The sequence below is a fragment of the Anas acuta genome, chromosome 8, assembly GCF_963932015.1.
Source record: "Anas acuta chromosome 8, bAnaAcu1.1, whole genome shotgun sequence".
Classification (NCBI taxonomy): domain Eukaryota; kingdom Metazoa; phylum Chordata; class Aves; order Anseriformes; family Anatidae; genus Anas; species Anas acuta.
This window is the reverse complement of record NC_088986.1, coordinates 13,880,847-13,894,112: the sequence shown is the minus strand read 5'-3', so window position 1 is coordinate 13,894,112 and position 13,266 is coordinate 13,880,847. Positions and strand designations below refer to the sequence as shown.

At 34.4% G+C, this 13,266-nt stretch overlaps 1 protein-coding gene across 20 annotated transcripts in view; it reads right to left on the bottom strand.

Annotated features, from left to right (window-relative positions):
- ADGRL2 (adhesion G protein-coupled receptor L2) overlaps nt 1-13,266 on the bottom strand; it is a 391,171-nt gene that overhangs the window by 144,926 nt on the left and 232,979 nt on the right. The gene's annotated exons all lie outside the window — the stretch shown is intronic.

Sequence of the window (13,266 nt, the reverse complement as noted above, 5' to 3'; positions counted from 1 at the left end):
GCCCTGCATTTGGCTTTAGAGCACAAAAGGACTCGTACATTCCCAGAGACCTGCAGGGCAGCCATGACAGGGACTAGCACTTCAAGGAAGATGACAAGAGTTAAGCATCAGACAAGGTCCCCAGAAAGCTCTAATCTCCAGACTACAATAAAAAAGACACACCGTTTTTTCTTTGGATTAAAACATCTTGTGCATTCAAATATTTTCATTACTATTTTAAGAAAGAAACAACTTGTTCAACAGTCAGATGGACTCTACTAAATAAACCACACGTCTCAGAGCACAATACTTCTTCATACCATTTGTGAACCTAAAAAATTCCACAGAGCATGGTTAAATGCATTTTTTAATTTACATATTATCAATCCTATGTTTAAATTACATATTTGTTATGTTTTAGAAGTTGTTTTGGCAGCACCTAGTATTTCCTACATGTACTAGGCCTAAGCAGCTGTTCTTTTATGTAACTTAAATAATGGCTGAAATTAAGTGATTTAGGAGACATTAATAACCTCTCTCAACTGTACAGAAGTCGTGAAAACAGTTGTACAAACTGCGTAAGTGTATGAACTGCTGCACTGAAGCAGCAGCAAATTTTCCCATTACTCCTGGTATTTTTTTTTTACAAATTCCCTATAGATTAGTTTTAATAATATTAATTCTTCAGCTTTATTTGGTGCATTGGTTTATATATATATTTGAAAAAAAAAGCATCAATAATGCATTGGCTATCTGCTAGTAGACCTTTCATTTATTTGACTTTCCTTCAATTAATGTGCAGGAATTTCAATAAACATTTTTTAACATAAAACTACATCCAACAAAGTATTCTTTCAGGTAAAGGTATTCTTTTCATTTCATATATCAAGTGATTTCTGTGAAAAATAAACAAGAACTAAAACTTATTGTTTATAGAATCTTGGCAGTCTAACATATACAAAGATCAAAGCAGGACAAAGAATTCAACTAATTTTTTTTTTGTATATTTAAATAACCATTAATTGAAAGGTAATAGAAAAAGAACTGATTTCACCAAAAGTCACTATATTGTCTAAAAAAAATATCTGTGTGGCTGTATGTTCACAAGCAGGCTCTAAACAGTTCTTTCTAATTATGCTACTGTCCACTGATGTAAATCTCTGTAACCAGAAATAATACCATTAGAAGCACTGATGATATATGAATTACATACAGATGACAGCAGTGTAATGAAGAATTTCATTCACAGGTATATTTCAAAAGTTAGACTGTTTTTAAGGGCTCTGTTTGGCAGATTTTTCAGTCATGAGCCAAGAACTACGGATTACTTGTGTTCCATTTGCCAAATACAAAAGCTTTGTTAGTCATAACAACACTGTTGTTCCAAACAGAGAGTAATAATAATAATAATAAAGATCAACAAAAAAGGGAAAAAAAACTCTTACCCCTTTCTCCAGGGTTAGCTGTCCACAAGCAGTTAAGTATGACTTAGTGTGGCTTCATTTTTAATGCATGCTACAAATAAAATGACTAAAGTGTGGATTTGTGCTTTAATTTACTGTCCCACAAACAGAAGAATACTAATTTTAAGAAACCATTCATTATGGGATTTATACAGAAAAAAAAAAAAAGGCAAATCTTCATCTTACAGTTACGTGTGTATACTCAAAAAATGGTTTAAGAGAGCAAATGGATAACAATTTAATCAGAGTACTTCCGCATATATTTTTCTCTTTCAAACACAGATTGTCTCCTAGAGCATTATACACATGTATCACTAAGAAAGCTTTCTAAAGCAAATGCACTGTAACATATTTTAATAGTTTAAATATTAGATTTATAATTTCCTAAACTATTGAAAAATTTGTTTTACCTGTTATTTAATTTTTATTCGTTATTCTTCCTTTTATTCTAAGTATTTGCTTTTTCTTAGTTGGCATCTACAAGCCAAGCTCTGCCCTCAACAATGCAGTCACGGTTCACACTCTTAAATCGGTTGGAGCTCCACATTCATCAGGGGGTAACATTCATCCTTTTGTGTTTGCTTTTTACTTACGGACAAAAGATACAATCGTTTTCCATATCTCAAAATGAATGAAACATGAAGCCAATCGAAGAATCTACAGGAGTTTTTCTAAAATTGAAAACATTATTCATCAGTTATAATTCTTGTTCTGAATACAACACTAAAGACCAAGCTCCAGATTTTGCTCTGGTTGTGTATATACAAGATGTACAAAATACTGATGACAGGTAAGTCATACAGTGCTATAATGATTACAAGAAAAATAAAGCTTTGAATATTCATTGCTTAATGTAGTTTTGAGTTCTCCGCTATTTTCTAGTAATCCACCAGAAAACACTCAAACCTGTGTGCAACATTACTTTCTATCAGCACTTCCATCAGAAGTGGAGTATTTCTTGTCAAAATAAACAGGTGCCATCTTTCCTCTACTTTCTGGTAATCAATAACAATTTAAGACAGCTGGTCACAGAATCTTTCCGCATTGTCTTATACATAGAATTAATCCCAAACATCTAGGAAACACGTCTTACAAATTTAGCTAATACTAGTCATGGATGTGTACAATACATGGAACATATATTGGAAAGTTCTTCTACAATAGTAGTGGTTATCTTATACATTGTCTTAAACTGGAATAATCCTAATTATTATTTTTGTTAAAGTACAATAGAGAAAAAGGTATGTTTGCTTAAACACTTATTATTCCAGTATTTATTGAATTGTATCTCAAGGTATCATCTTAAAATGTAAGGCTGTTTAGTTACTTTTAGCCATTCCAACTTCTGTTACACTTAACGCAGTTATTCATAAATGCCTGCAGAACCCAAAGTATTTTGTTCAGTCATTTCCCCCAAGTGTTTTTTTATTGATAAAACATAATTAGTTTTACTAAATGTGGCTGGAACACTGCTTCTGCCAAGTGAGTGAGTATTAATGTCTCACTTTTTTTTTTTTTTTTTTTTTTTAAACAGATGGAATTTTTGTTAAGGAACAGCTTGAATGTCACTTACATGAAAACTGTACAAGTATGACATTATTGTCACTTTTGTTGATTGTAATCATTTTTAAAAGAAGTTAAGTTGCTTACCACCATTAAAAAAATGGCCCCAGTGAAACAGAAATCTGTGTAATGCTATTGTTAAAATGAAGGAATATGATTTTATTCACGTAGGTTCTTCCAACATAGCAAGTAAATTATCACTGTTCTACCTTCAAAATACAAGGCTGCAAAAGAATGCATCTTAATCCCAGCTGTATTATCCTCACAAAAGAATTAAAGTTACATATACGTCTTGATTTTTGTATAGTACGGCAGTCTCCACTGAACTGAATTTCTGAAACATCCTTACCTTGCAGGGACAGAAAAAGATGCATTGTGCAAAAAAAGATTATGTCCATTGCCTCCCCATAATTCCTTAGCAAGATTAAATTAAGAAATCTCTTTCTTCATCATGGCTAATACAACAGTATTCTCCCATGCAAAAAGCACGATGCAACTTTTCAACTCCCAATACCTATCAAAATCTCTGTAAAAGACATTTATATATTTTCTGTAAGTCTTACCATTATAATCCTATTGGAGTGTAATTGCTGTGGCTAATATTCTTACCCTGTTATGAAAATGCTCAACATAAACGTGGCACTGAGTTGTTAAGATAATACATGATCATGCTGTGAGAGGGTAATACCTATACAATAGCCCTTGCCAATACCATAAATCTCTTTATTAGACAACAACCTATTACAGGAGATCTACTTAACTGTTTCCCTACTTAGAGGGCCATTTGGTGTTACAATAACAAGCTGACTTTTCACATTAGCAAGGATTAGCCAGTATAAATAATAAATCAACACTGAGTTGCTGCTCTTTTAGATATGGTAAACTTTCCTGGTGTTTAAAAAGAGAATCCAAACTAAAACACTAAAACCATGTTAGGATGAATATGTTCAGCTTAAAGTTCTGCTAACTTAAACTAACAAAACCAAACTAAAATAAAATTAAAAAAAAAATCAACTCTTGGACCAATTTATGTGGCATAATCTATTCCAGGAGAGCACATTACAGAGAGCTGCATCTGTTTTATGGAATGTGCATGCATACTGCTTTATTTCCTAGCAGCATTATAGCAAATCATCTTTAAATTTACTGAAATATTTTAAAGTAAAATGATTGCCGCCACTTTTCCAGAGATAAATAGCACAAAATTCATGTATTGTTAATTATGCTTCTTGTTCAACAAACAAAGCTCTATTGTTTTCTTCATTGAAAAGGTCTCAACTTTTTTTGAAGGATCATATATTTTCACGATCCAAATCACTGTAATACAAATTATAAAACCTGCAATGCACCAGATCATTTCACTTGTGTTAAAGAAAATCACTAAAGTATTTCTGATTCTTCACATTATGTTTAAATTACTATTTGCAAATAAACTTACGTTCTGATACTCCTTGTTCTTTCTTCCCCATATTTTTCTTAAAAACTTAAGCCAGCAATCCTTTCCACTGTTTGCCTGCTTACGTACAATTGTATAAAATCATCAATTATACCAGGATAGAATCATTCACCTTTTTATATTTTATAATACAGAAAAAGCAAATTTAACTGTTAACCTTGCATCTGCAATCAGCTTGATTATGATTTATAAGACTGCTTGCATAAATAGAAAAGACTTACCTATCGCTTTTTGGCTAGCACACTGCTCTGCACAAGAGGTACTGAGCCCTTAGAGCACTGTGCTGTCTCTCTCACACTGACATGACATTTTCAGAATCAGAAAAGACAGTTTATGCAACTGAAATCTGCTTCCCGTCACACAGAGCACCAAAATTGTTTTCTTGTACCTCTGCATGCAAGAATTGTTTTGCTCAGTTCCTTTTTACACTTTCAATAGAAAGGCACTTTTCAAAATACAAATAGGTATTTATAATGTCAGCTCTTGCTTACTAACAACTTAAATTTTTTGCCTTTTGTTGTTTACTGCTACTCATGGACAATCTTTTTAAAAGTTCCCTTGCAGAGGATTTCTTGCCCTGAATAACAGAGAATGCACAGCAAAAGAAAATTGTACTTACTGGAAACAATTCAGCCCTGAATGCCTTGATTACTCTGATTATCTCATATACAAGCTCCCTCTGCAGGTAGTAAGAAGAATTAGCGAAAATATGTGAAAAATGTGGGTAATAGCCGGCACAGAAACCCAAATGATCAGTCATTATTTTAAAGAAATGCCCTCAGAAATCTTTCTCAAATGTTATCAGATAAAGAGTTAATATAAAAACAGTCTTCCCCCTTCCATTCCACTGCCTGCTTTTGTCCCTCAAAGGAGCTAAGCATTCAGCTTTAGTTTTTCCTATATCAAAATACATAGGTTTCTTTATCAAAGCGACTTAAATCCTTTCGGGGGAAAAAATAAAATACAATTAATTTTTTAAAAAAATCCTCTGCTTATTCAGAACCAAACAGAAATTAAAGAACCCCACAAACAAGAAAACAAATTCAACCTATCTAATGCATCTCCCTAACACAACAAAACAAACAGCAGCATACCTCCTTCTATTTACGGCTGCAAGACAAAACCCAATGCCATTGTTGGATATGATTACAAATGCACTCCACCGAAGCTTAGAAATCAGTTGAACTAAATGGCTAAGTTTATCTCAAAAATCAAAGTCTCTAATACTAAATACCAAATTATGAAGTAACAATGTAGTTTCATTTAGTTGGATGAAAACAACTTTTCTTCCAAAACATGTTACCGTACCTTAAAATATCTTAAGTTTGTTCTTTATAGACAAAAATCCCTTCAACACAAATGGGAAAAAGTTTCAATGAATGAAGCTATAAATATTAAGCAGACCAAAATTAAGTCTTCATCGTAGCTAACCTTTATCATGTACCATCAAAAAAAAGAAGACATCAGGCACTGTTAATTTTTCTTCTAACACGGAAAGAACAAAAGCACACCAGTATTTTTGTTTCTCTAATACGGCCAAATCCCTCTTGTTTACAAGCAACGTCATTAGATTCATGAAGAATACTCATAAAATAAAAAGTAAGGCTTTAATTTTTGCTGGAATAATAATTTTTTGCTGGAATAATAATCTCCAAAATACAACCTTTAAAGTTCATACTGAACACTTGGAGAAAAAACAAAGTAGAAACAGACTTACGATATTCTAGTAAGGTTACATGCATTACACGGGACAAATGTAGGACAAATTTGAGGCGTTCACTTCAAGACGATGATTGCTGCATACAGTGCTCTTCCTTGCTGCTGGAATATCTGTAGCAGTTGGATCCACAACCAGTTATTAGCAGATACCATTGTACACCTTCTCAAATGACGGGAAGAATGAGGAAGGAGAGAAAGCAGGAAAAAAAATCTAGCATTATGGAGAGATTATTCTCTCTTCCAGCACCAGGTAAGATTATTGCCTGAAGGGCAAAAGGATTTCTTCTTATATTCGACTTCTGTCAGCCTGCAAGTCCCTTTCCTCTCTAAAACAACTTCCACTGTCATCCACTCTCCCCAGCCAGCACCGCTGTGAGGCACCCTCTCTCCCTTAGCACCCCATCTGTAGCACTTTACCCAGCGAGAACCAGCCCCGCCGGCTGGCAGTCCATGTGGAAGAAATACTTACTGTGCCGAAGGAAATCACAACCACTGAAGACCTTCAATACTTAAATGCTAAATTTACCAACAAAATAGTTATGAATTGGTCTTCTGGAGGACGTTCACATTGTTCAAAGCAAACATGCGTCATTTCTCCTGTGAAAGCAGAGCTGTCCAATTCGGGCACCTCACGTACAGAAAGTCTAAATTAAACTTCAAAGAATGATTAAGAATGCCTGGACCAGGTGAAAATAATTATGCCTACCATAAAACAGGAATCAGGAATTTGTCAGAGAAATGCAGCATCAACAGCAGAACTTCTTCTCAGGAATCTTTTCTTCAAATGTCACTTTATTTAGAGCTGACAGTGCCTATTGCTTGGGAATTGTTTTTGAACACTGTTCAGACCAGTGTAGGCTGCTATGCCATAAAAAATGACAAATATGATACGGTAAGAAAATATATAGAAAGAAAGGTGAACTACAGCCTCCTCCTGGCATGTGATCTCTCTTCACCACTGCAGCACGACTTCAGAGCAAGGCTGCCTATTTACACTGGATCCCATCAACAGCAAGGCAAGTATTACCATCAGGAACAAGGTCGGTCATCCCCTCCCTAGCTGCCAGAAACAATTTTTAACAGTAATCGGTGTTAGATTATTCTGTCATCTAGATTCAGAGCAATAATCGGTTTGAGGTGTCGACTGATATGAAAATACCAACAGAGCGCAAAAAGGAAAGCAGCAGCCTCCCCGAAACGAGCTATTTGGGATTTTATCACATCCAGAGGCAACTAAATAAACAGTGGTAGCATAATTTTTAATGCACAATTCTCCAGTGATTACTTGTTTTGGTGCTACTTGACTGATATTATCTATTTTTTCAACAGTTGTAGATACAAATCTAATTGTACCTTTAAAAGATACACCTCTCTACAAAGTGTACATACGGAATGCTAGAGCTGCTCCCTGTACTGATCCCACTGCAGAAAACAGCAAATAAACCTAGGAAATAGAGAGATTCCCTTCTTCACGGAGTTAATTCTTTACCATAAAAGGTATGAGCACTCCCTACACCTAATCTGTGCATCAACGCATTCTAATTTAAGAATTAAAATATTAAACTCACTTTTATCTGCACAGTATCAGAACTCAGGATCTTAAATAGCAGCCTTCATTCCTGTTATTTTATTCAAGCATTTGTAGCTCGTTGTGGCCAAGTAACTTATCATCAAAATACTAACATGGTATATAGAAAAAAGCATAGTATAAAAAAACTCATATACGTTGATCAGCATCAAGTCAATCGGCACTGTATAAAAAGGATACTGCTGTCACCCCATATTGCCATTGCGGGAAAAGGAAGCATCTCTGTTAGGTGTCAAACATATTCTAGAATGCTGTTTAAACAAAACAAATGAACAAAAACCAAAACAGTTGTTTAAGATGTATTTTATACATCACAGGACAAAACAGACAGACCCTGACTCTACCCTATTTGTATGATGAAATGGAGTAAAAATGGACGATGAATTTCCTATGACAAAAATCTGCATGACTTTAGAAGGAAATATTCCTAACATTGTGTCCACGTAAGAAACCCAAGTAGCTTCTCAATAGCTCTAACTAGATTTTCTCTGAAGCTAGCTCCTTCCACTACTGAAATACAGACACCAATACTTAAATCTTTTTGTGTAAATGTTTGTGTTTATAATGTGCTCCTAAGAGATTTAGAGAGAAGAAAAAAAACAAAAAAAAAAAAAACAAAAAAAAAAAAAAAAAAAAAAAACAACCAAGACAGGCCCTATTTTTCTCAGCCCATGATCACTTGTCAAGCCATGATTAATGCTGTGCTCTGTAGAGGGAGACATTACATCTAGGCTACAACAGACCTAAATTTTACCCTAAGGCAGAAGTCTGATTTAAACATCTCTATTCAAAGTGACATTTGTCCTCTCTTTTCAACCAGTTTCCTCTGAAATTCCAGTAAACTGACTTTGTGACCTACAAATGGTCCATTGATTCTAACTTGTCGTGTTGCCTGTCCTTGTAGCAAAGTTGGTTTTGGTGACTGAATGAAGCAAGATGTTATGCATTCAAGAAAAATACAGGAGCAGAGTCCATTAGGTGCTCTATTAAATGCTTGGTTGGATAACAGCGACTACAATTTACAGCTATAAGGATTCCAGCTTACACAGAAGAGCTGAAGATAAATACTGAGGTCAACATTAAAAATCAGAAAATATTTTTATATTCAGGGGTAACAATGGCCTTCATATGCTGAGGTGATGAGCAAAGATTTTTTTGTGTGTGTTACAGACAAGAACACGGGCATCGTCAGGGCCACCCTGAAAAGTAATTACATTTTATCTCTTGCCTTTCGCTCTGAAATGTCTGCTAAGGTATTTACATTTGTCTGTTACAAGAACAACAAGCTAGACAGGAGAAAAAAAACTAGTTGTGATCACTTATCTCAAGTAAATACTATTTCTCCAGTGAATGGTATTATTCCATCTATTTCATAAAGTCATTGTTAGATCCTCCGATTTATCTGTAACTGCTATTGTGGGAAAAAAAATAAGACATGCTTATACCTTATAAAGAAATAGCCAAATAGAAGACCTGGACATGTAGAATAGTCAATATCCTTCTTACTGAACTTGAAAAATGGCAGCGTTTGATAATATTAAGCAATTTAGACAGTGCTGGCAAGTTCCTACTAGCCAAGATAATCTTATTTCTGGTGCTTTTCAGGGTAAATTGATTTTTTTTTCCTCCTCTTAGCTGCTCTGATAATTGGACAAATTTATACAAGTGTGATGGGATTTTACTTAGCAGACAACACACAAAACACTCCCCAAACATGAAGTACCTTATTCATAAAAAAGCATTTTTGTTGTAATTAAGCAAACTGTATTTAAGCTTGCTTTGTGCCAGGATAACAATCAATAGTATTTTGTTGGAAACTGCACTCTACCTGCAGGTGTTAAGCACTGTGGTTGCTTCAGTCAGCCTGCAAAGTTTTTGATTATTATGCCTTTCTAAATAATTTTGGCAAATAGCATCTTAGAGTAAGTTGAATCATTACAGTACCTCATGAAAAAATCAAAAGAAAAGAAATCGTGACATATGCAGATCACACAGTCTTCTAAAACCCATAAAATAATCCATTTCATACAACGATCTATATCCTGAAGATGCTACAATTCTGAATTTGAAAAAGACTTTTTTTTTTTTCCATTGGAATTAGTTTCAGGTTAACTACCACTTTCTACCTAGAGAATGCTGCAAAAATGCATTAAGCAAGTGCATTTTTGTAACTAAATCGCTTACAGTAAGTGACACAATCTTCAAAATCTATGCTATAGAAACATATCTCATACACCACCGGCAAAAATAAATATGAAATAAATAAAAAAAAAGAAAAAAAAAAAAAAACAACTGAGAAGGGCTTTAAGCCTGTCATCTTTCACCTTTAATATGATGAATGATTAAAAGAATATCATATTTGTTGAACCAAGACTGGAATTATTTTCACAAACAGGTACATATTCACCTTATGCCGCAAGTTACATCTGTATTCCAACAGAGCCATCTACTACTTTTATTTTCAGAACTGTTAAAAAGAAAATGCACATCTTGGAAAACTATTTAAATATTAAACATGATTGTTAAGAGTATTGAGAATGGCCTTAAAATAGCTTTTTGTTTTTCCAGTTTTCTTGACATGCAATTACAACCGTGATGGCTTAAATCTTTTACTTGTTTCAAACTGAGGGTTAAAAAAAAATAAAAGGCAGCTTTTAAGTCTAAAAGCTGCACATAAATACTTTAAAAGCTGAATATCATGTAATTTTGAATCACATTTGTACATCACAAACATCAATCCTAAAAAATGCTTCGAAAGAGCCTGTTTAACATGACATCTCCAAGTAACACGTCTGACTATAAATTTCCCTAACCTATGCTCTAAAGTATATTGCTTTATAACTGACTGCTTGTCTACCTATGCATGAATATGATTTCAATTATACACCAGATGTAGTTTAACTTCTTCTCTTGCAGTTCACCAGGTAAAATCATTAATCACTACTTCAAGTTCTCCTTTTATCAGTCATCCCTCAGTGGGAACGCAGAGAAGACATGCAGCAATTTTTGACAAAAAATATCTGCAGGCAGTTATTGGTAGGGATTTTTCCATTAGTACAAGGCACAGCCCAATCCTTGGGAAGAGCTGTGGAAATTAGCAGTATTTTCTTACAAACAGGTCAACATTTTAGGTGGACATATGATGAGCATGGGCTTGGAAATACATTAACTTTTTAGATCAAATTTCAGGAAAAAAGACATTTTTCTACCTTTTCGGAACGCTAAGCAATTCTTTATATTGGGTAAGTATTGCTATCTATATGAATTTCTGACACACTATATAGAAATGTATTGTAAATTCAACTTAAGACAAATATTTTGTTTAACTAGAGACTTCTCTTTCTAACATTCACTTAAGTGAAAGTGATGGACCTTTCTAAAAGGCTGTAATTCGAGACTAGCATTTTTCTTCATCAGAACTGTTCTACTTAAGAAAAAAAAAATGCCATCTTTACATACTACATTTTTTAAAACAAAAATAATCATTCAGTACACATTACTAACCATAAAAACAACACGTTCCTAAGCCTATACTACCTAGTTTCTTTAAATTTTCATAAGGTGACTCCTTACTAGATACTAGAATTCCAGAGTAGTCCCCTTTCCTGGCTTTACGCATTAAAAGCTGTAAGAGATAAATAAAACATTGAGAAAGCTTCTCAAGCGATCAAATAAGGACTAACTACGCAAACTTTGTTGTTTTTTTTTAAAGCTCTCCTCTTGCTCATTTTAAGAAGGGAAACACCCAGAAGCCTGGTGTTAATGTCTCTGCTGATTGTGAAAATTGCAGCAATAAAAACTCCAACTGCTTGACTTAAATTAAGACTTGCAAGACTACATGTGAGATCTGTATCTTTACATTAGTTTTTATAACATTTGGAAGTTTGGTTGCTTGCTTTGATGTTGGTATATTAATGAGCAGGAGAGACAAAAGCCAGAAAAAAATGTTTACTGGAAATTCTCAAGTCAAAACCTGAAGTAATTGGTTTCTTCTACCCCACATGATTCCACATCCTGATTCCCCCAACTACCAACTCCTTCAGCTATCTGAACGTCTACGCTTTTTTTGCTGTTGCCAACACATAGTAACCCAGTGATTGAAAATGGCAGCTGAAGTGCTGCTGCAGCACATTAATTTTTATTTAAGTGGTCCAATTTTGTCATCTGAATGTTGAAAATCTTCTTTCCACTACATTTTTTTTTTTTTACTTCAGAGATTTGTCTAATTTGGGGTTGCCATCATATAAACTGAAGTGCAACATTTTCAAGACAATTTTTAGATTATCCCTAATAGCTGTGAGGATAATGTGCTTTCTTTACAGCACTCTGCATTCAAAGCAGACTAGTTAACAGCAACTTAAGTGTGATAATGGCAATTACATCAATATGTTCCTTTTATACCACCAAAAGGTACTACTTCAGACAGCTGAAGACATTAGGTAAATAAACTGCTGAAAATTACCTGAAAGTAATGACATGCAATTTTAGGACCACTAAACACATCTGTTTACAAAATGCCCAAATGTTCGTGTTCATTTAGGAATAACAGAAATCTATATGAATTATTTATTTAATCGCAGGGCTTTTTCACAAGGCATACCATATATGCTCAGTTCCTTCACTAAATGAAAGGAAATTGACGCGTGAGTGAAGACATCCTACTCTAAAGGCACATCACTTCAATGGCTAGAAAAGAACCCCCCCCCCCGACTGTCCAATGGAGAACCAACCCCCACCAAAAAAGCCAAGCACTTCTAACAGCACAAAATACATATTTCAGTATCTGTATCATTCAACTAAAAGGTTTGGAAGGAAGGAATAGGAAAGAAAGACATAGGAAGTTCTTTTATTTTCTTTTTGTTTGTTTGTTTTTGTTTGCCAGAGACACAAACCAGAATACAGTCCCTAAGATGCATCTGGTCCCTGGAAAAGGTCCCAACTTATTGATAGAGAACTGCCTTTTGTTGGCTTTTGGTTTGGGAGATTATGAATATCGATTGGCAAAGATAATAAAAGGCTAGGCCAACCACATCCCCTTGAAGACACAAGGAAATAGTAACAAATGACTTAAAAATCTGCAAATATTTAGCCATGTAAAACAACTTTAAATGTGGTAGATGTTCTCCCCTACCACCGAAATAGCAGTTTTGCCATATTTATTATCAAATTATTTTTACAGGGTAACACTAATTGCAAATTAAATTATCTCGCCAAACACAACGTAACCGATGAAATGAGATTACAAGACAAACTCATTTTCACTTTACTTCAGAAGAAAAAGGAAATGGAAGCATATGCCTGGTGGGGCTCAAAACTTCTTTTGAAACTCTCCATAAAAATTTCTTACCCCAGCCTACCCATCCATTAAGGATTGAAGTGTATTTGTTTCAAAGGCTTGGAAGGGAGAGGTCTTTCATTACAAGATTTCATTTGTTTCCCAAAGTCATTAGCTGGTCTTCCCCATTCAGTCCCCCAGCTCAGCAGCGTGCAGGCCAGCC